The 24,222-nt window shown below is 40.1% G+C and overlaps 1 protein-coding gene and 1 long non-coding RNA gene across 3 annotated transcripts in view; both read left to right on the top strand.

The window, feature by feature from the left end:
• The window catches only part of SHROOM4 (shroom family member 4), a 1,399,869-nt gene that overhangs the window by 775,101 nt on the left and 600,546 nt on the right, over nt 1-24,222 (top strand). The gene's annotated exons all lie outside the window — the stretch shown is intronic.
• Nucleotides 9,783-24,222, top strand: part of LOC122790008 — a 150,116-nt gene continuing 135,676 nt past the window's right edge. The window contains exons 1-2 of the long non-coding RNA XR_006362904.1: nt 9,783-9,922; nt 10,264-10,437. This is a non-coding gene — a long non-coding RNA (uncharacterized LOC122790008). The remainder of the gene's footprint in view (nt 9,923-10,263; nt 10,438-24,222) is intronic.

The raw sequence follows: 24,222 nt of genomic DNA, 5'->3' as shown, positions 1-24,222 counted from the left end.
TCTCCTCCCTGGACTCTACCTCTAATGCCTCTTCTACTGACTCAGCACAGCTACAAAACTCTTCACAGTCAGTTGAAAACACTCAATCTGGCTGCATGGAAAATTCCTTAACACCACAACAGACCCTACTCTCCAAGGAGGTGCAGGATGTCATTTTGGAGGCCAGAAGGCCATCTACTAGAAAGGCTTACTCCGCAAAATGGAAATGGTTTTGCACTTGGAATGAGAGAAAAAGCCAGGATCCTAAAAAACTGAATTTACCTCAGATATTGCAGTATCTAGCTGAGCTGTTGAACAGTGGACTTTCATTTTCGTCCATCAAAATCCATGCCTCAGCCATTTCTGCTGAATACAACACTGATCCACCATTATTCTCCCACCCACTCTTAAGACAGTTCCTCAGAGGGGCTAAGAATATAAGACCTCCAAGGAAACAACCAATTCCAGCCTGGGATCTTAATTACATTCTAGAAAAACTAACATTGCCTCCCTTTGAACCAGCTGCCTGAACAGATTTGCAATATTTGTCCTGGAAAACAGCTTTCCTTCTGGCCATTACGTCAGCTCGTAGGGTTTCGGAACTACAAGCCCTCATGGCTGTGCAGCCCTTTCTCATCTTCCATCAGGACAGGGTTTCCCTACGAACCAACCCGTCATTTATGCCTAAGGTAATATCCAGGGTAGCTTTAAATCAGGCCATACACTTCCCTACCTTTTACCCCAATCCTCAAAACAAAGGGGAAAGGCTGCTACATTCCTTAGACATCCATAGACAGCTACGTTACTATTTGGACAGAACAAAGCCTTTCAGGAAATCAGAACAACTCTTTGTGTCCTATGCTGTAGGAGCTCAAGGGAAGCCAATTTCCAAACAGACTATTTCAAAATGGATAGGCCACTGCATACGGTTTTGTTACTCCTTTCATGGTAAATCTGTACCTGCAGGCATCAGACCCCACTCCACAAGGGCCACAGCTACCTCTGCAGCCTTCCTCAGAGGAGTCCCTACCAAAGATATTTTGGAGGCAGCCACTTGGAGTTCTGTGCATACCTTCACTAAACACTACCACCTTCCTTTATACTCCAAAACTAGAGCAGGCTTTGCCACTGCTGTGTTGCAGGGCATTCTGGCTCCTCCCAGTTCCACCTAGTGCCTACCACCCTGTGCGTAGCTTTGGGATTCTACCCATCTGTTATGACTGCAGCTGTATGCACGATGAACATAGTACAGTTTTGTACCTACCATAAATGTAGATGTCCGAGTGCTAATACAGCTGCAGTCCAGGTTTCCCTCCCTCCTTCCCCTCTGGGTACAGACCTAGTGGCTAACTCCTCATCTCACAACTTGATTGGGTTATCCTTCTATGGTGTATTTGCTTGCAACTACTGTTTTTGATTATATTGCAATGCATGATTATATATTATATATATATATATATATATATATATATATATATATATATATATATATTTTTATATATTTTGCCTTCCTTCTGGGGGCACCTGACATCTGGGGCAAGAAAGACTGAAGAATATGGCGTCGGCTGTGTCTTATATACCCCTGTCGCACTGACGTCAGGAAAGAAAGCGACGACAACCGACGCCGGACCTAGACTTTGGAATTCGGCCGACCGAGGACCCGCCTGACGGCAGGAGAACCCATCTGTTTTGACTGCAGCTGTATTAGCACTCGAACATCTACATTTATGGTAGGTACAAAACTGTACTTTTCTTAAGTTTGCCACTCAAACTTCAATCACTGTGAGGGAATACCTCAGGATTTTGGGTCTCGTGACATCTAAGATTCTCATGATACCCCTGGAAAGACAGATACAATGGTATCTGAAGTCTCTTTGGTCCATCCTTTATCTTTTCAGATGTCAGCGCTGGGTTTGTCAGAAGACAAATCACTTAGTGGAAACAGCAAATTTCCCTAAACCCAGGTCTCCCCTTTTCCCTCCCTGCTCCAAACCAGTCAGTCACCATAGATGCATCAGACTTTGCAGGATGTATTGGACACCGAGGAGTGACACAAGCACATAAATATAAAAGACATGCTTGCCCTGGTCAAGGCAGTCAACTCTCTGAATCATATTTGGTCCCCTGGACCTCTTTAAGTTGTTGCAGACAATCCCACATTCATGTGGTACATCAACAACATGAGGGAAACAGGTTGCAACCCCTTTACAGACTACCCATCTTAGCTTGGGATATAACTTCACAGCACAGTCTCACTCTGCAGTCATCCTACATTCTGTTACAGCAAGATTGTGTGGCATAAAAGTTGTACACATGTTTGCTGAGGACATGCAGAAAGTAGTAAAGGAGACAAAGAAAGCCTGTTTCTAAGAAATCATGTTAGTTAATGGAAAATTTTTTTGTAGCTGGTGCCTACAACATAACCAGCACCTAGACGAGGCTAGTGTCTCTACGGTTTTCCAATATGTGTGTGTTACTGTTCTGTGGTCCTTCTTACTCCACCATCAAGGTTCATTTATTGGCCATTTTAGCATGAAAGGGGTTTTGAATAAGAGGTTGATTTAAGGTTCATTTATTGACCATTTCAGCATGAAAGGGGTTTTACACAAGAGGCCTCCAAGAAAACTGGTGGCCCCTCCTTGAAATCTTAATTTTGTGTTGGAGAAGCTAACACTTGCTCCATTTCAACCAGCTAATCTGGCTGACTTGAAGTTCTTATCATGGTCCATGGAAGATTGTCAGACTGATTACTCTGACCTCTTCAAGAAGAGTATCTGAGTTGTAAGTTGTTGTGGTGAGTCAACCCTATCTGCTTTCCACATAGACAGGGTTTCTCTGAGAACTAATCTTTCTTTTAGCCTTAAGTGATATCTAGGTGTACTATACGCCAAACTATCTATTTTCCTTTTTTCTTTCCGTAACCTAAAAATGAGGGGAAAAGGATAAATTGGTTGTCCACAGAGAATTTGGGTATTATCTTGATAGACCTAAATCTTTTAGATCTTTAGATCAGTTGTTCATTTCTTGTGAAGGTAAGAAAAAAGGACAACCTATGTCAAAACAGACTAATTTGAAATGGTTGTCTCAGGTTATTACCTTTTTTATACTTAGCACAAAAAGCTATTATAGGCAGGGTCAAGGCCCAGTCTGCTAGGGCCTTGTCTTCATCTGTGGCTTTTTGGAAAGGGTTGGATTCCAGAAGTACTATAGAAGCAGTAACTTGTCCCTCTACATACAATTACAAGGCATTATAAGCTTGATTCCTTCAGTGGGTCTAGATTAGGCTTTGCTAGGACCAATCTCAAGGGGCTTATGGACCCTTCCCATTCCTCCTCCCAGATGTTGTACTCTAGGGTAATCTACCCATATACCAAAGGTTACTGCAGCAGTGATCAATATAATGAGCATAGTACAGCTGTGTAAGGAAACTTACCATAACAGCAGATGTTCATATGATCACTGCTGTAGTAACCATTCCTTCCCTCCCTCCATCCCATGTGTTTTTTGGTCTCTTGTTTATTCCAGGGTGTAAATTCTTATTTTGTTTTGTTCCTAGCATTGTCCTCTCAGTGAGCAGCCTCCTTCTGTCTGTTGGCATGAAAGCTCTGAAGAGCTTGGAGCCCAAACCTGCCTTTTTAGTCAGCTCATTTTTTTTTTTTTTTTTGCAAATTAATATAGCCCAGTTTATTTTTTTAAACACCTTTATTGAGTTATCACTTGTGATATAGACAAATTATGTTTATGTAAAAGCAATCAAACTATATTAACAAGTTCACGTTTACAAACATTAGACTTCACATGTATTGCTATATACCATATAACCTAAGCAACATTACATAAATTATTCAATTCCTGCCCCCTTTTTTTCAAGCAAGAAACATCTTTATTAAACCATCACTTACAACAAAGGCAATCATGCATTTATATAAATGAAAACAAACCACACCGACACAGTCCTAGTTGCAAGCATTTTAGATTGCAAACCTTACTGACACACTCCCAGTTCCAAACATTATACATCACTTATAATCTACCCAATCATTTTCAGTCAAACATTTCATAGCTCATTTAAGTCCTGCCTTCTTTTAAACCTCATTCCTCCCCAGTATATATTATTCCCACAATTCTTATTTTTTCCTATGTAGTTTGTTCCTACCCAGAATCTCAATTCCAGTTGTTTTATCTCTGTTACTATATTCACTACTTCTAGTATAGTTGGTTTAGACTTTAATTTCCATTTTCTAGTGACTGTTTTTTGGCAGACACCATAATTAGACAAAGCAAGGTCTTGACATGTCTAGTCAATTCCAGTTCTGTATCATAGATCAGAAAAATCATCTCCCTTGTCACACCAGTCTGCCCACCCAGCATGTCTGACAGTGCATCCCGCAGGGAATCCTTAAAGTCCACCAACTCATCTCACTCCCAGAAAATATGTTCCTAATTACCTCTTTCTTCTCCATCACAACTCCAACATTTACTGTCTTCCTGAGGAAAAATTCTCTGGAGTCTACTTATAAAAATATCTATGTAAACATTTCCAAGAAGAATTCTAAGCCTTCTAGATTTTGTTGCATATTTGGGAGACATACCTATATAGCCTCCCATTATTTCTTTGTGAATTGCTTATCCAGTCTCTCTTCTCAATCCTTTCTAACCTCCTGTGATTGATTCTTATAGTTATCTTGCAATATTTTATATGCTAAAGTAATTATTCATTTTTAATGACAGCTTCTGTTCTAGATTCTACTAAAAATTCTGCCAGTGCTGGTCTTTCATTTAGGACCCCCCTATTTCTTTCTGTTTGCCTATACTCTGATACCAATCCTTGATAGGAAAGGCAATTTCTAACCTGCAGTCCAAATAACTTCTTAGCATCTTCCCATTCTGTCATCTTTCCCTCTGTAGTTGTTTGCTCCCAATACCTTTGTTCATTTGCTAGTTTTCTCCCGTAAATTCCAGCCCTCTCTTGCCCATTGTCTATATCCATAATTGCAGTCATCCATATCGACAGAATCTCCTTTCTCCATTCCTGTGTTGGCTTAGTTCTTAGGATACTTTCTGCTGCTTTATAGATGTAATATTCTCTATGATTATTGTTATTCTCCTTAAAGGGCTGCAAATGAAATCCCAGTCTCTCCTTGTTTCTTGAGCTTCCCCATTTCATCATCACCCCTTTCCACTTTGAATTATAGTTTTCTGCTTGTACAATGCATTGGAGCCTTAACTGTGTAGCTCTGAAATACCCCTTCAAACTGGGTATTCGCAGCCTGCCCTGTTCTACTGCTAGAATCCACGTATCCCACTTGACTCTTGCTGTCTTCCCATCCCAGATAAAGTCCTTCAGCTCTTTATTAAGTGCTATCCACAACTTCTCCATTGGTTGATAGAAATATGCCTGACCTGTGAATAAGACTAATGGACTAAAAACATTTTAACTGCTTATATCTTACTATCCATATCCACGTAACAAAGCTTCCATTTTCTAAGTTTTTATATTATCTTTTGTTTAGTCTCTTTCCACATATGCTTAGCTGCCACACCAGAATAATTTTGAATCCATACTCCTAAATACTTCATTTTATCATGTCCCCATAAGTATGGATATTGTTGAACCAATTCATATGTGGGTATATAATTTACCACTGTTGCCTTTGTTTTAGCGTCATTAATTTTGTATCCAGAAAAGATCTGAAACAGTCTCAGAATGTTCCACAACAGTGTAATGTCTCTTTCTGGTTTTCTCATGTATAAAATAATATCATCTGCAAAGCTTTTTTTGACTACCATACCAATTATATACTTGAATTTCTGAGTCATTTATTTTCTTTGCCAGTAGTTATAAATATAATGGAAATAACATAGAGGAAATAAGACACCCCTGTCTGGTTCTCTGCTCAAGCAGAAATTATCAGAGAGGACCCCACCAGCTTTAATTTTCGCCTGTGATCACTGGTATATCCTCCTAATCAACCTCATAATTTTTCAGGAAATGTAAATTCTTCCATTGCCCTGCTCATAGAGTCCCAACTTTGTCTGTCAAAGGCTTTATCTGCATCAAGACCCACCAACAATAGTGGTGGTTTCTTGTTTTCTCACATTCTACTTCCCTCTGGATCATCACTGTTCTATTAATGTTGAGAAATGTTTGTCTTTCTTCACAAAACCACATTGATCCATATCTATCAATTTTGGCATTACGTTTGCCATTATGTTAGCCATTATAGACATAAACACTTTATAGTCATGATTTAGTATTGAAATGGGCCTGTATGAAGCTGGATCTGATGGATCTTTACCCTCTTTAGGTATTACAGCTAACACTGCTTTCTTCCAGGGTGGTGGTACTTCTCCTCCTCTTAAAATACAATTAAACAAAACCTTCCAGATCTGTATCAGTTTTTCCTTCCTAGTGTCCACACTTCCACAGGAATACCATCTATTCCTGGGGACTTTCCTGTAGATTGGTTATACATCACAGTTTTTATCTCATCTCTTCCTGTCCTAACAGTTAGTAATTGAGTCTCAACTACCTCTGACCTTGGCATATGTAATCCTTCCATAAGCATTTCCATTTATCTTTTCTTGATTTCCATATTTCTCGGCTTTATACAGACACTAGTAGAATTTCCTAAATACCTCTATAGGGTCTGTTGCTACCTTCTTGTTACAGGCTCTCTTAAGTTTGGTGACAACCCTTTCTGCTTTCTGTTGCCTCAGTCATTGTGCTAAAAGTTTTTGTGCTGTAGTGTTATTATCAAAATAAGTTGCTTAACAGCAATCTTTGTAAACTCGTGTATATTATTAAGGTAATCCCTTATTTTCTGCTTCACATTCTGCAATTGAGCCTATTCTTGTTCTGTGAGATTCCCCCCTATTCTGCAATGCTTTAACATTTGTCAGTCCCCCTAAATAATTCTTGTTACTTCTTAACAATAGCTTTGTTTCTTTTATTTCCACAATATTTTTAAACAACACTTTAATTTTATCCCACTCCCTAGCCATATTTTCAGAAGTAATTTCTGTCCTCTCATATAGCTCCTGAATACTTTCCACTATCCATTCCTTAAATTCCACTCTTTTCAACAGATAGGTGGGAAAGCGCCAGTGTCTCATCTTTACTTCATTACCCTCTGTTTTTATTTTAGTTGTTATTGGTTAATGGTCTGAAATAGTTATTGGGTGCATATTAAGACCTTCAATTAAATTAGCATGTTCCTATGAAATGTAAATTCTTTGTAGCCTAGCCCAGTTTTTATAACTTGGGGAATAATATTTAAATTCACTCCAAACTCCTATTACTGAATTCACATCTTCCATGCCAAATATTTTCATAAGTTTCTTCAAAAATCTACGCTCCTTTGTTATATTTTCACTTCTGGGCCCCCCAGACATATCTTCACTGCTGCAAGTCAAATTCTAGTCCCCACCTATAAGTAATATTCCTTGATGAAAACTGATTATTTCTCCTAGAATTTTCTTAAGCTCCATTATAGCAGTTTTAGGTGAAATATAAATACATGCCAGTGTAATCCATCTCCCTTGCCAGTAGCCTCTTAGCAGTACAAATCTGTCATTATTGTCTTTTTTTATCCTTTTCTGTCATTATTGGCGTTCCTATTTGCAATTAATATAAGTAGTCCTCTTTTCCTGTGTCCCAGACATTCAGCTAAATAACCATTCTGAAAATCTTTCTTTATCAAATTCATATGTTCAGTTCTTTCCAAATGTGTCTCCTGTAACATATCTATTTGTACTCTACATTTTTAATATAGTTAAATATTCTTTTTTTTATCTGTGAGACCATTGACATTTAAAGACATTACAGAAAGCATCATTGTTTCAAAAAGTTATTATTTTCATTTTTAATGTATAACATATTTTTGTCCAGTTCCAGCTTTTGTGTTACATGTATACACATTTTGCAAGTTGATCTTTTAAATAGGTGTTTCTTGTCATATCCATTTGAATTAGCTTATTCTGAGATGAATAAACATTTGGGCAAGTGGAATGTGCCCAAATGCTTTGTAAGCTGGGCAGATGTTATATCCTTAGCAGGATGTAACCTATATAACTAAGGCTACTGCAACAGTGATCTTTTGAATGTCTACTATTATGGTAAGTTTAATTACAGAACTGTACATTCTTGATATCCCACTGTCCTGTGAAGTGATGTAGTAATCAGAAAAAACTGTCTTTCATGTTTAGTCACACAGGCAGGATCTGCAAAATAATGAGTGATTTTAAGATCTTTTGAGTGTTACCTCACACCCTCTGAACATTTGCATTTCGTCTGTGTCACATATGGGACATTAACAAAAGGTTACCAGAAAAAAGCACAATTTGTCTTTTCTTCATTTCAAAAAGCATTTGCAATTTGCATGTTATAACTACTGTCTGCAAGTCTGCAAAAACAAATACACAGTGCCAGAGAGTGGATAACTATTCCCACGCCATTTAGGAATTTGAAATTTTGTCTCAGGTGTATCAACTTCAAGTTCATCAACCAATGAATAACTTAGATAGCCAACCTACCAAGACAGACTGTTGTCTGTCAACAGGCCTGTAGTTAAGTACATATTTTGCACATAGTTTTATTTCATGAGGTTCTGTACTGTGTACCATTCAGTTTGACAAATGTCTTGTTCAGCTGTTATCACTGAAAGGAGCTTGCACTGAAAAATGCCACCATACAGATCCTTTCATGACCCCATGGTGGTGGTGCTGCGGTAGCGTTGTCGCCTCACAGTAAGACGCTGTCCGGTTCGATTCTCAGCTAGAGCGTCTTCTGCGTGGAGACATGCGTGAATGGGCATATCTTCGTTGAAGGTTGTGCGTCAGGGCTGGTAACTCAGCACATAAAAATCAACTACCAATCATTAGCGGACCGGAGTTCCGCTGTGGCGACCCCTAATCGGGAAAAGCCGAAAGACAACAACAACAACAGATCCTTTCATGCTGTGGTGGCTGGTAGACATAGTTCTTTTGTCTGTGTTACCGTAAACACAGCAAGAAGAATGGAAGCATGCAACTGGCAAAGTTGCAACTTGGAGGATGGGGATTAGGGGACTTGCCCCATAAAAAAGAAGAACATTGTCAATGTCATTTTAGTGGCTAGAACTGCTATGGTATTTGTCAAGGTTTGCAGTTTTGGCCATGACTGGAGGAAGTGGTTTTGATGGAATGGTATATTATTAAACTCACAATTATTTGTCCATGCAAGATTGTAGTAATTTCTCATACAGAAGATATCTGTTGACTATATTTGTTCATCCTGTTTGTGTTATGATTATTTAACACTGTGCACCTTTATTCTTCCTATCTTCCAAAGTGTGAAATTCACTCCTTCCCTCAGTCTTTGCTTATTGTGTTTTGTTGTTATTGATAGACTTTGTTTTTATCCCTTTTTCAGCTGACAACACTGTTCTAAAATTCTTTAATGTGTGACTAGCTCCATTGTCGGCCTTAGACCACACTGCCTATAATTTGTTTCAATGTGTTTGTTTCCTTCTTGCCTGCCTAGTTATTTACTTTTTCTGCACCCCTTTTCCCAGACATTAGAAATTGCCTACCATCTTACTTCTGTTTCTTTTTATGGTAATATTTTATATAGTGCGTTGTTAAATGGTCATAATTACCTCAGTGAATATTACTGACACATTGAGCAGTATATGAGTACACATTGGTGATGTTACATGTGTTGGAGTCACTTTTGTTATTCATCCTCTTTGAACCCTATTTCTTGGAACATTGTAGTGTTTGTTAATGCTGTTATTTCTCCCTTTTGTGTACAGGGCATCGGGGTAAGGTTTACCTTCATGTTAAAACAATGCAATTTTGCCAGGAAGGATCTTGGACACTGCTGTTTTGGTTGAAGAGCACTACGGCCATGGCTGAATGCAACGTAGATGGCAATTTAATCGCACTTATATTACGCTCTTTGGTAAATTTACATAAGCTGTCCTTTTCTCCTAACACTTTCTGTATTCTTTGATTTTGTTTCTATCTCTGAAGTATGCTATTTCTTTTAACTTATGATTGGCTGTCTAGTTCACCACTGTGTACACTGTTCTTTCTTTCATTTAGAGTCCTTCCCTCTACGTTTATCAAATCATAATGTAAGATCTGTCACTCATTATTTTCGAGTCTTGCCTGCCGTATTTTAATTGGCTCCCAAACTGGTTCCAGATTTATTCTAATGTCTCTTCACTGTGTGTCTGTTTTGATGCAGGGCAGATGTGCTGTTTTGACCTTGCGCTACAATGTTCTCTATTTATTTTGCAGGATATTTCATCATCTAATGAGTCACTGGAACTGAGAACATCTCCATTTTGGCAGTCTTTCTTTCTCCATCCTTTCCACTTTTTTTTCTATCGTTTCTCGTCATCCTGTATTTGATTATGGGGTGATATGTGTTCTGAATGTAGTTCCTGTCCTATGTGCTATGTCCTTTGGCAGGTCAGTATCTTCATTAAAACTCTCTTACTTATTTTGTTTTAAAAAAGGAAGCAGTTTAGGTAAATCAGACATAGTGAGCTTTGCTTGAGTTGTTTGTTGGACCTGTTTTTGAAATTATAGCACTCTGACATAAAAAAAAACTTTGTAAATGTATTTGATTTATATCAAATGCACTTTGGAAAGGAGAAAATAAACATATTTCTTGTAAGAGACAAAGTAAGTTAACAGAAGGAATTACACCAACAAAAGCTCTGGCAACCAATAAAACCAAAACACCAAACACCAGTCGCCCACAGTGGTTGGTGTCAATAAAATAAATGTAAGAAACGTGTTAATGTGTAGTGATGTACAGACCTGTAAAAAGCAAATTTGTTATATTTATGCTAATGCAGTAAAGCAAGCAAACCTGGCAGACAATGCTTACTGATTTCCTTGTCTTTTTATTTAGTGTGTTTTGCCACCACCTATCGGCTGATAAATTCCCCATTACCAGGACAAGTTTCGTCTAGGAGGAGCCACAAGTCAAACAACCATTAGTTCTGATTCAAGAGTTTTATTGTTTTTTTTTTCTCATCTTTAATAACACACACCCAGTGAGGCATTGGGTAGGAGCATGTAATGGGCTGACAGCAGAGGATGTCCCCTCAGTTTCACAAGGAGCACTCCTTCTAATTAGCCCTGTTTCTCTTTCTCTTCTCAAGCCATGTGCAGTGATTTCCCGTGTTGCCACGATGGCATTAACACTGTCCACTGTTTTCCTGAATGCATGCAGTCCTCTCCCTCAAGTGGCAAGCTGGCTATGCCTCTTCACTTGCAGTTCAAGCTCTATTCCACTGTGCCACAGAGACAGGCGCAGTGGTTTTTGTTTTAATTTTTGTGCCAGACCCCTTTCACAAGTTCTAACGAAGAGCCTTTCTTCTGAGTCTGTTTTCTTATACATACGTGTAGGAAAACATTTAAATGTAAAGGTATTTAGAGAGAGAAAGAGACATAAACACACACACACATACACACACACACACACACACACACACACACACACACACACACACACACACACACACATCCCCTGTAAGACTCTGTGGGTATTTTTCTGTCACTTTACAAGATGTTTATCGTGTTTCACTGCTGCAGTCATTACACTTGGGTTATCCTGCTGTCAGGTGGTCCTGCAGTCAGCCAGAGTTCCAAAGTCTTGGTCCGGCGTCGGTTGCTGTCACTTCTTCCCTGACGTCAGTGCGCCAGGGGTATATAAGATGCAGCCTACGCCATTTTCTTCAGTCTTTCTTGCCGTGCGGTGCCCGAAGCAAAAGCAGTTCGCAAGTGCCAGTCGGCCGACTCCTGAGATTTTCGAAGTTGAATTTCAGAACCAAAGTCTTCAATAAAGCTAAGTACCTCGTTGGGGAAACTTTTTCTTGCCTCAGACCGATATCAGTAAAAGTTAATAACTGCATTTCTTGTGGGAAGCAAATACCTCATAAGGATTTTCATTCTTACTGTATTCCATGCCTAGGCCCAGACCACGACATCGCTAGTTGTCGGTTTTGTGCTAGATTTAACAAGTGCACTATTAAACGTCGGTTTGATTTTGCTCACCATTATTTTGGCCGAAGGTTCAGTTATACCATGCCGTCGGAAGAACCGATGACCGGAATTCACAAAAAACGCAAAAACAAAGATAAGGACATGCATCCGACGATGAAGCCTCTTCTAGGCCAGTCACCGGCTCGCCGGTTCTCAGTGAGGCGCTTTCACAGCCCCTGACACCCGCTACCTCAGAGCCACAGGCTGCCTCTGACTCCCACGTGGAGATTTCTAGGCCTCTGGAAACTCAAGGTATTGGGCCTACGGAAATTAACCCCTCAGATGGGTCCGGAGCCGCTGAGCAGGCATCGGCTTCTGAGGGTGTTTTCAGACCTTCACAGATTACCATCAAAACAACAACTAAGTCTAAAACTCCATTAAAGACAAAGAAACAAGTACAGCATTCACCTGGACAGGCCTCCATGCCCAAAAAAACAGATGCTCAAAATGGCCGAAGACCTAATTACTCTGATCAGGGGTTCCCATCCCCCTCCTGATAAAAGGCCTAGGCAGGATACAGACTATGATTCCTCTGACCAGGTTTCCATTTCTTCTGATTCCTCTTCATACCAGGGATACTCTTTACCCCCCTATGAGGACTCTGATGCTGAAGAATCAATCCCGTCAACCTCTCCTCCTGAGGATTACTCTTTTGGGGAAACTTTACATACCATGAGGGAGCATTTCCATTGGGAGAGCCAGGGTTATTCAGAATCCAAGAAAAGGCTCAGAGATTTTCTTTTATTGCCTCAGCACAGGCCCCTTGCTATTCCGCCTGTGTTGGATATTGTGGATGATGTGTTCTCCGAATCCAGTTTAACCCCTGATTCTTTACCCCCAGCACCAGTCAAGCGAGATAGGTTCTACAGAGTCCCTGACTCTCACAAATTTCTATATAAAAACTTTGCTGCTGACCCAGAAACTATTTCCCAGGGTCCCAAAGGGGTAAAGGCTTCCACTGCTAAAAATCCAGTTCCCTCTGACAGGGATTCCAGAGCATTAGACAGATGGGGGAAGAAAGTTTACACTTCTGCAACTTTAGCAGTAAGGGCTTTAAATTGCCAGTTCCACATGCTTAAATACCAACAATACTTAATGTCTCTGTTAAAACAGAAAATGCTTACAAGCTCAGAAGGTCCTGATTATAAGGAAATGCAGGATTTATTGCATGCAGCTGAACAAGTGGGAAAACATACTCTGCAATGTGGTTTTGATTCTTTAGAGGCTTCTTGTAGAGCCGCAGTTACAGGATCTGTGATTTGAAGGCATGCTTGGTTAAAAGAACAAGGTTTACCTGATCATGTTAAGGCAAAATTATTGGATGCTCCTTTACAGCATGATATCTTGTTTGGTGTTAAGGCAGAAGAGGTATTAAAGAAAATGGAGGATAAGGCAAAATCTATGCAAACAGTGAAGGATTTCTTACAGGTACAGCCACCTCGATTTAGCAGAAATTGGCCTTCTAAAAATTGGTCCTTTCCAGTGTCAGACAGACCACAAAGAGGCAGATACAGACGCCCAAGAGGCAGATCTCAGCCCCAAGGCTCTTGACCATGACAGTGGGGTGCTTCAACCCCAAAAGGAGGAGAAGACAAGTCATAACCTTATAGAAAACAGTCCCAATGACTTCCCCCTTCAAATGCCAAGCACTTACCTTTTGCCGCTCCCTTAGGGGGAAACTAGCACTTTTTTCACAAAATTGGCATATAATCACCCAGGACAAATGGGTTCTGAATATTGTGTCTCAAGGTTACAGGTTCCACTTTCACACTCTACCAAGGCCAGAAGGAATGCCAGACCTGCCACAAAATCAATGGGCAGAGGCACAAAACCAAATTACAGCCCTCATGGACATGAGAGCTATTCAAAAAGTGCCACAACAGGAACAAGGGCAAGGATTTTACTCAAGACTTTTCTTGGTTCCCAGAAAGGACAAAGCCTGGAGACCCATACTGGACCTATGTACTCTAATACTTACCTGGATGTTCTAAAATTCAAAATGTTGACACTACAGCAACTTCTTCCCATGCTGGGCAAGAAGGCTTGGCTTGTTACCTTGGACCTCAAAGAGGCATACCTGCATGTCACAGTCAGACAAAATTGCAGAAGATACCTCAGATTCATAGCTGGCACAATGCATTACTTATTCTCTGCACTGCCCTTTGGTTTATCTACTGCGCCCAGGGTCTTCACAAAATGCCTGGCACCAGTAATTGCATTTTGCAGACAAAAAGGAATTCAAATATATCTCTACTTGGACGACTGTCTTATTCAAGCAGAGAGCAAGGACATTCTTCTAAAGCATCTGGCGTTTGTAAAAAGATTGCTAATTTGCCTAGGGTACACAGTAAACGAAAAGAAGTAAAAACAAGTGCCCTCAGAAGAGATAATATTCCTGGGTGCCAGCTTAAATACAACTGCCCAGATGGCTTATCTCACGCCAGACAAGCAAAGACAACTGACTCAGTACTTTCAGTTGATGGCAACAAAAACCCAACTCCCTGCAAGAAAAATTCTGCAGGTCTTGGGGTTCATGGCGTCCTGCATACTACTAATACCATATGCCAGACTGCATATGAGGAAATTACAATGGTACCTAAAAAGTGTTTGGACTCAACACTGTCACAGTTTGGAAACAGTAATACCACTTATTCCCTGCCTACAACAGGAGTTTCGATGGTGGGCACAGGCATGTCACCACAACAAGGGACAGCCTTTCACTTTACCCACAGCCAGGCAGACACTAACAGCAGATGCTTTGCATTATGCCTGGGGAGCACACATGGCAGGAAAATGTATTCAGAGCAAGTGGGCCGCAGACCAAATGCATCTTCACATCAATCAAAAAGAGATGCTAGCTGTACAAAATGCCCTAACAGCTTTCAAGGACCTTCTGCATCCAGGACAACTATTACTAAAGACAGACAACACCACAGTTATGTGGTACATAAACAAGCAAGGGGGCACTCATTCCTATTCCCCTCTGTAGACAAGCCATGACCTTGTGGAACACAACACTGACCTATCAAGTTCATCTGCAAGCACAATTCCTGCCAGGAAAGAAAAATACTCTGGCAGACGATTTAAGCAGAAACATCATGGATCCTCATGAGTGGAAATTAAATCCACAAGTATTCAGCATGATAACACAAAAATGGGGGTGCCCAGACATAGATCTTTTTGCCTCCCCTCTGAACTGCCAACTTCAGAAATTCTGCACAAGGACTTACCACTCACAAGCATGGAAAGTGGATGCTCTCTCATTCAGCTGGAAAACCCTAAAAGTTTATGCCTTCCCACCACTGCCTCTCTTTTCAAAGGTACTCCTAAAAGCCAGACAAGAAAGGCCAAAAATGATCCTGATTGCCCCAGACTGGCCACGCCAGCAGTGGTACCCAATCTTAAAGAACTTGGCTCAAGGCCCAGCATGGATTTTACCTCAATTTCCTCAACTTCTGACTCAACAAAACAATCAGATCCTGCACAGCCAGCTCAAAACCTTAAACCTGGCTGCATGGCAGATTACTTAGCCAAGCAACCAACACCTCTCTCTAAAGCTGTTATGGATGTTATTTTGGAGGCCAGGAGGACCAGCACCAGGAAATCCTATTCAGAAAAGTGGAAGAGATTCTGCGCCTGGAACCAGGCTCAAAGCTTTGACCCTCTTGTTCAAATATTCCTCAGATATTACAATACTTAACTGGGATGCTGGACAAAGGCCTATCCTTTTCATCCATTAAGATCCACGCCTCTGCCATCTCAGCTCATTACAACACGGATCCTCCTATTTTCTCTCATCCATTATTAAAACAGTACCTCAGAGGGGCTAAAAACATAAGACCGCCTCGGAGAGCACCAACACCAACTTGGGACCTCAACTTTGTCTTGGAAAAACTAACTTCACCTCCTTTTGAGCCAGCCAGTACAGCAGAATTAAAATATGTGTCATGGAAAACTGCTCTGCTTCTGGCAATAACCTCAGCACGAAGAGTCTCAGAGTTACAGGCACTAATGGCAGTGGAACCTTTCATCATTTTTCATCAGGACAGGGTTTCTTTAAGAACAAACCTTACATTTATGCCAAAGGTGGTATCCAGTGTGGCTCTTAACCAAACTATTCACTTGCCAACATTTTATCCAAATCCCCAAAATAAAGGGGAGAGACTACTGCAGTCATTGGACTTACACAGGCAATTATGCTTCTGCTTGGACAAAACAAAAGCTTTCAGGAAAACTGAGCAATTGTTTGTTGCATATGCTGCAGGATCACAGGGAAAGGTTATTTCAAAGCAGACCATTTCAAAGTGGATAGGACACTGTATCCGTTTCTGCTACACACAGCATGGAAAAACTGTACCTAGCAACATTAGGCCACATTCCACCAGGGCAACAGCCACTTCAACTGCCTACCTTAGAGGAGTACCTACCAAGGATATTTCGGAAGCTGAAACTTGGAGTTCAGTGCACACCTTTACCAAGCATTACCACTTGCCTCTTTACTCTAAATCCAGAGCTGGCTTTGCCACTGCAGTGCTGCAGGGCCTCATAGCCACCCCGAATCCTTTATAGACCCAGCCACCCAACCTCAGCTTTGGGATTCAACCCAAGTGTAATGACTGCAGCAGTGAAACATGATGAACATAGTACAGTTTTGTACCTACCATAAATGTAGATGTTCGAGTGTATTCAGTGCTGCAGTCCAGGTTACCCTCCCTCCATCCCCACTTTCTTAGCTGGGACTTATCTATACCCTTCTACCCTATACAACCTATGTGGTGTATTTGCTTGTAACTGAAGGTATTGTTTTTATTTTTTATTTATGTTTTATTAACAGTATGTATTGCCTACCTATTTGGGGGCACCTGACATCTGGGGCAAGAAAAACTGAAGAAAATGGCATTGGCTGCATCTTATATACCCCTGGCGCACTGACGTCAGGGAAGAAGCGACAGCAACTGACGCCGGACCAAGACTTTGGAACTCTGGCCGACTGCGGGACCGCCTGACAGCAGGATAACCCAAGTGTAATGACTGCAGCAGTGAATACACTCGAACATCTACATTTATGGTAGGTACAAAACTGTACTTTTCCTGTGCTGAGGGAACAGTGCTTCGTGAACCAGTTGCATCTTCCCTAAAGATCCCTCCCTGTCCCATAGTTCTACCTTGAGAGGTTTATTTTCCTACGTTGTCCTTATTTTCTAGTCCTACTTACTACATATTCTGTCTGTCACTCATGGTGCAACTTTGCACTGCCTTTGACATGTTTTTGTCAAAAGGCTTGGTTTTGCTGGCAGTTGTCTTTTGCAGTATAGCAGTTTTTGATTCAGGCTGCCTTTGACAGTGGCTCTACTATCCTTTTGCTTGCATGTTTCCTGTATCTGTAAGTGTGTGTGTGTGTGTGTGTGTGTGTGTGTGTGTGTGTGTGTGTGTGTGTGTGTGTGTGTGTGTGTGTGTGGTTTCAGTTTTATACATTATACACAAATTTAATTCATACAGTTGCTTTCTTAAAGCCATAGTTACCTTGACATACCAGGCAAGGCTTTTAGAAGAGGTCTTAAATGTAGCTGTGTAGTATTCTTATGTAAGTAATGCTAATATTCTCTTATTTCTGTTTTTACTTTTAACTAAACTGTATAGCACCTTGCTACAGTTTAAACTGAGAGGGTTAATGAAATGTCAATTTTCCTTTCCTGCAGTGTTATATATTTATGAAGTATTCCCCTTACACCCTCCTAATAGTAGCCTAATAACAGGAAAACACACTTTTGTGATACAGTGAATTTGTTTGCTTGTTAATTTACCTGCCCAGGTTATCATTCACGCAAAACTGCCCCTCCCCCCTTATATAAGGGTAAAAGAAGCAAGTCTAAAAATCTGAAACTGAGACTACATTGGGAATAAGAATCACTAGCTGAGCTCCCCCTTTCTTGCACAACCTTATTATGTGGTGTGCCCCCTGAGAAGCTTGTTAGCTCTGCACCTCTGTTGGCCACATGTGGTTTTGTTGATGCTGGCACACTTTAAATATATGTCCTTGACATGTAAGCGTAGACGTCTGAGTTATTTAATTACTGTAGGAGCAAAGGGTTAATCTCCCCATCTTGTTTATTGTCCTTGCAGCATTCTTTGCATGCCTTAAAAAGGCGCATGCTTATCTACACTTCTGAGTCCTTCTAAAATGTTCCTTCATGGAGTCTCAGAATTCTCCTGGGAACACTGAAACAAGAGCTGTGCTGGATGAAGTCCAGGTCATGTCCAGTTCATTTTCTGTATTCACTTCTGGCATTTCATAGCACAGTGTTATACATTTGTGCTGTAAGGATTTTGTGGACTGCTAGATGTGCTTTCCACTGATGGGTTGCCTACAGACATGCCACTGTGGTTCTGCCACTGCAAGAGCAGGGCTATTTTAAGTATATCACTTAATGATGGCTAAAAATGTTAAGTTAATAAGACATCAGACACCAAGTTTATAAGACAGAGAGGTACCTTATGGTTTGTATTAAAATAAACTTATGCAGTTTTTACATATTTTTATTTTCTGTTCGGCAATGGGATAATTTTATTTACCATTGTAAAATTTTGCCCATCCCCCACTATCCCAGTAGTTAGCTAGTTGTAACTTAATTGTGTAGTATACATATGTGTCAAGGTAATTATCTGTCATACACAGGCATTCTGTTCATTAAATGTAATTTTCCAGGAATGATGAACATTTGTCACAGTCAGTCAGGAAAACATTATATACAAAAGTTAGAAGTGGCAGTCTGAGGTGTTTTTCTTTCTATATTTGAGTTACCTGGAGCATGTTGTTGTCATGAGGTACCCTCTGGATTGGTGAATATGCATAACACATAAGATGGCCATTTGCTCAGGAGACAGGCATCCGTTTAGACCAACAGTGATCTGCTTTGGTAGTTTGCCAAAGTGCGAGATTGTTATCTTGGAGTAAGCCATCTACTTTCTCGTTCAGGATGTGTGTGTGTGTCTCAAGCTGTTTCAGATGCTTCAGGTATGCCTGATTTATGTGGGTTTTGTGGCAGAAGAAAAATAAACATAAATAGAGGTTAGCAGTGAATCCCTGATTCAGGGATTGCCGTGTCAGAACTGTTGCAGCAGGATGACAAGCTGCTAGGATATTCACAAACCAGTGTTAAAGTGATAGCACGCCAAGCTTCATTGGCAGGATGTCGGGGTTTAACAGTCTGGATTGTCATTCCTCTTCATCTGTGCAGCTTCATATGTGAAAACCAAACATCAGTTCTTTCATTCAGAATACCTGGGGTTATGGAGGAAATGGCTTAACAGTGTTTGAAAAATAAGAGTAGGTTTACTGATTCAGATCTGGGCAAAATGCATTATGCTTACTGTGTAAGTGGTTCAGTGACATAAAAAATGATAAAGAAAGGCAGTAGGCTGCATGGCTTCTCAAACGGATCAAAGGAAATGTGACATGAAGGTACCACCCCATTGTAATCTCAGTTCATCAGCTTATGGCATGCATATTGCCACATGTACTTTTAGAAAACTGACATTTGTGGTCTCCAACTCCTCAAAATGTTTTAGTATGGAAACTAAAAAAAATATTTTGTCAAATATCCTATTTTCTGTTTTTCCTGAAATTGCATTATTGGAAGGAAAGTGTAAAATATATAAGTAGAACGTCTTTGCAGTGGATTTTTATATGCCTTCTGCCTTGCAATCACTATAGTTGACTTCCTGAAGACTTCTGATTCAGGAACCTTTCAAGCGTATACTTAGCGTAAATTTCTGTTGGAGTACTGTAATCACATCTTTCCCTTTCATGAACAACAGTGCTAATTTTGCTTTCCTTTCTTAGTTACCTTAATGTGCCTTTTGAGTGATAGGGATTTTTGTGTAGGGATCTGTAGTGAACCATAAGCTGGTAAACATAACAGAAGCCAGGAAAGCGTACCCACCAAATAAACTAAATAATGGCTGACTTGGTCGGGACATTATGGTACTGTTTAGAGTCCAGATGAAGTGCTGGTTATTTATTCGCACATATGCTGCTAGCGGTACTGATGAAAAGGCGATATAAAAAACAACAGCATTGCTGCCCAGTAGAGAAATCTGATGCTGTTTTTTTTTTTCAGTTTCATGTACAACATAAACATAAGCCAATTACAGTTATTCAAATGCTATGCAGTTGTTAGATAAATAACTTCACGATGTGTGTCATTCTGGAACTGAGCGTTGGCTGTATTTGTCAGCAGAAGCCTAGTGACATTGTTGGTGTTCATCCCTCCCACTGCCTCAAGTGGCATTTTATGTTATCTGCCAAGGGTAACATAGTACAGGCCAGCTTTCAATATTTCAGACTTCTCTCCAACTCTCTTTCTGTGACAGGTGATCGGCTGAGCTTAACCTGAGAGGGAATGATTCAGCTGTGACAAGAAATAGGTTTTCAGTTTTTTACTATCACAGCATCTAGAACTGATTTTTCCATCTTACTGCACAGCTAATCCCCATTTGGGGACCCCTTCCTCTCATCTTATTATTCAATTTATTATTCTGTTTCTATTTTTATGTTTATTTAAATCAAAAACTGGTTATTTTAATATTTTATTTCTTTGACAAATGCTTGTTTTTACTGTTTACGTGGAAACTTTCAGTATTTCTCTCAGAAGTACAGTATATGTGCGTGCTGTTAGACACAAGGGTCTGTCTCTTGCAGTCAGAACCGCAAGTTAATCACGCCTGTCTTCACTGTTGTTACTCTACTTTAATTTCATCTTTTGACAGGAAAATATTGCAGAACTTGAATTTTCTAGCAATTATACATTATTTACTGAATGAATGGCTCTGCTATGTGTGTTTTTAATACTTGATCATGATTTACCACAAATTAAGTTATCTGAACATCCCTTGCAGATTTTACTCTCTCTGACAAAAAAATATAGTTTAAATTGCTGTTAAACATTACTTTATAGAAGTTTAATGTGGTTAAAACCATGTTTTTTAACACTAGTTTGGCACATTGATTTGGTATTTGGACTTTGTGTACTGGAAATTCTTTAACTTTTGCCAGTTGTAAAGGAATTCTGAGCACATTTAAAACTGTTTTTTGTCATAATAGGACAATTTGACAAAGTTTAGGTGAGCCTATTACTAGAAACTTTAAAAGTGCTTATTGTGATACATTATCCAATAATGTCAGTTTATCATTCTGTCTAGTGTTCTGTCCTGACTTCATGGATCCTGTCTATCATACCCTCCATGAAATCTGGTTGCACCTAAAAAGAAAATAACAAAATAAAAATCTGCCTCAGCCTATGTTTAGTGATTATATTGGGGCTACTGCTCAGCTATACACATCATGTTTTTACAGACTAACAAACACATTGAAACAAATTATAGGCAGTGTGGTCTAAGGCTGACAATGGAGCTAGTCACACATTACAGAATTTTAGAACAGTCTGGACCTTGCAAAGGCATTTGACACAATACCCCACTCGGGCATCATAGATAAGCTATCCAGCTTAAATATAAACCCCTATGTCACAAGATGGGTCGCAAACTGGCTCAAAGACAGAACCCACAGAGTGAGAGTTGCTGGAGCCATGTCAGACTCGAAACTGGTCACAAGTGGCGTCCACAGGGTTCTGTCCTGGGACCACTCTTGTTCGGTATATACTTTTGCGAGGTACAGGCAAACGTGGGAGGACTATGGCTCACCAAGTTCGCAGATGACTGCAAACTGGTCGCCATAATCAACTCTCCAGCTGACACAAACATCCTTCAAAAAGGTCTCACAGAGACACATAACTGGTGCCAGCGTCATGGTTTAAAGCTAAATGCCAAAAAATGTATAGTCATACCCTTTGGCAAAAACAATGTGCCCACAAATTACCACATAGGCGGAAACCCATTAAGTACAGAGAAAGTTATTAGGGACCTGGGGACCCAAGTTGATAGCAATCTCTCCTTTGAAAACCACATTGCCAAAGTGGTTAGAAAGACCTTCTACACAGCACACCTCATCACGAAGGGTTTCACATCTAGATCAAGAGAGGTAATTGTGCCCCTTTATTCATCCCTCATCAGGCCCATCATAGAATACAATGCCCCTTTTGGGATGTACCTTACCCGACACCTGCAGCAATTAGAAAGACCCCAAAAGTATCTCACCAAGAGGATCAAGGGTCTCAAACAGATGACATATGCTGCTCGGTTAAAAAAACTCCAGCTCTACTCAGTTGCATACCGCCTACTTCTAGGCGATCTATGCCTGACATACAATGCTATGTCAAATCCAGAATTAATGGACATGCTCCACCTCAGTAAATCTAACTCCCTTAGAGCCACACGCTCGAGGGACTTGAACCTCAGCACAGAAATAAGTAGAACTTGCTGGAGGGACAGGTTCATAACCCAGAGGCTCCCTTCGCTCTGGAATAGAATTCCAGTTCATGTGAGGCAGAGCTCCTCACTGAATCTCTACAAGAGGAATCTCGATAAGTGGATGGGGGATCGTAGGTTTGTCCCAGGGATTACTCCCGTGTCACTATTAGACAGAGGCACAGTAAACTAAACCTTAAAAAGGGCACAGTATACTCAAATCAAGGGGTGGCGTAAGCCATACAGAATCGGGCTAGGCTTATAATTGTCCCAGGGCAGATAGCCTAGTATGAACCTATGAACCTATGTTGTCAGCTGAAAAAGGGATAAAAACAAAGTCTATCAATAACAACAAAACACAATAAGCAAAGACTGAGGGAAGGAGTGAATTTCACACTTTGGAAGATAGGAAGAATAAAGGTGCACAGTGTTAAATAATCATAACACAAACAGGATGAACAAATATAGTCAACATATATCTTCTGTATTCTATTCTATATACATATATACATTACATTTTTTGTCAAGCAGTATTGGTTTGATAGAGTTTAGTTAGTATTGGCATGAAGGTATACTTGGGTGAGAGGGGAAGGATTGATAAAGGTATGTAAGAGGAGTGAGGGGAGGTTAAGTTGGGGCATGACAGGGGCAACTTTTGAAGTTAAGTAAATGAAGTTTGAGTTTTTCTTTGAAGTGTGCTGGGTGGATAATGGAATGTATATCAAGTGGAAGTTTGTTCCAAGCATGGGCAACTGAGTGTTTATATATTAGTTTACCTACAGTTTTATTGGGTTGGTAGATGTCTAGTAATTGCTGATTAGAGGTACAGAGAGTCCGAGGTGGAGTATAGACATAGATGAAGGAAGAGAGCAGGACATGAAGAAGGTTTGTAGAGAATGAAGTGTATCATTTGAAGTTGAGATAGTGGTAGTAGTTGGAAGAATTCAAGCCACTAAAGAGAGTTGAGGCAAGGCAGTGATGAGAATTGTATGGAGAGTTTATGGTAAATCTAGTTATCTTATGGTAAGTTTGTTGAAGTTTGTTCAAGGTTGTAGATTGGATGTTAGTAAACACTGGGGCTAAGTATCCAATCAATTATGGAGCTAGTAGATGAGTTTTATGGAGGCAGGTGAGGGAAGATAGTTGATGGAAGCCGTGTAGGTTGATACTAAGTTGTGGAGAGTCTGTTATAAGTTTGGACCAATCTAGGTTGACATCTCCTAAGATGAGGATTTTGTAGGGAATATTTTGGGAGAACCAGAATAGGATATTCTCTAGAGTGGACAAATTATTTCCAGGAGGGATATATATATATATATATATATATATATATATATATATATATATATATATATATATATATATATATATATATATATATATATATATATATATATATATATATAAGCAACAGCACATTTTTGTGAGGATTATGGTGGCAGTTTAGGATAATAAGTTCAGCTGGGTGGAAGTCTTTGGATGTTTAATGAGTAGATAGAGAGCTGCTTGGATAAGGATGAGTTTAGTGAATGAGGCTGGGGATAGTGAGAGGTGTGTGAAGGGGGGGGGGTAGAAGGCAAGAGGGGTATGTGGCTGTGAGGAAAGGGAGAGAAGCCTGGGTTGGGGTGGATGCCCCCTGATAAGAGTCAGTTATTTTTGTGAAGTGATAGAATAGTAATATGTAAATGTAGTTTGTGTAGTTTGGGTTTATATTTGTAGGTAGATGTGAGGATTTGTGGTCTACACAGCTTGTGAAGGCTTGTGTTGGAGAAGTTGAACAAGGCTAGGAAGATATAAAAGGAGAATGTTTTAGAGTGGTTGACATAGGAGTAGGAG

Source organism: Protopterus annectens, chromosome 15.part0 (genome assembly GCF_019279795.1).
Source record: "Protopterus annectens isolate FY-2018-M chromosome 15.part0, PAN1.0, whole genome shotgun sequence".
NCBI lineage: Eukaryota > Metazoa > Chordata > Ceratodontiformes > Protopteridae > Protopterus > Protopterus annectens.
Note: the sequence above shows the minus strand (reverse complement) of the source record. Positions and strands in the feature narration are given on the sequence as shown.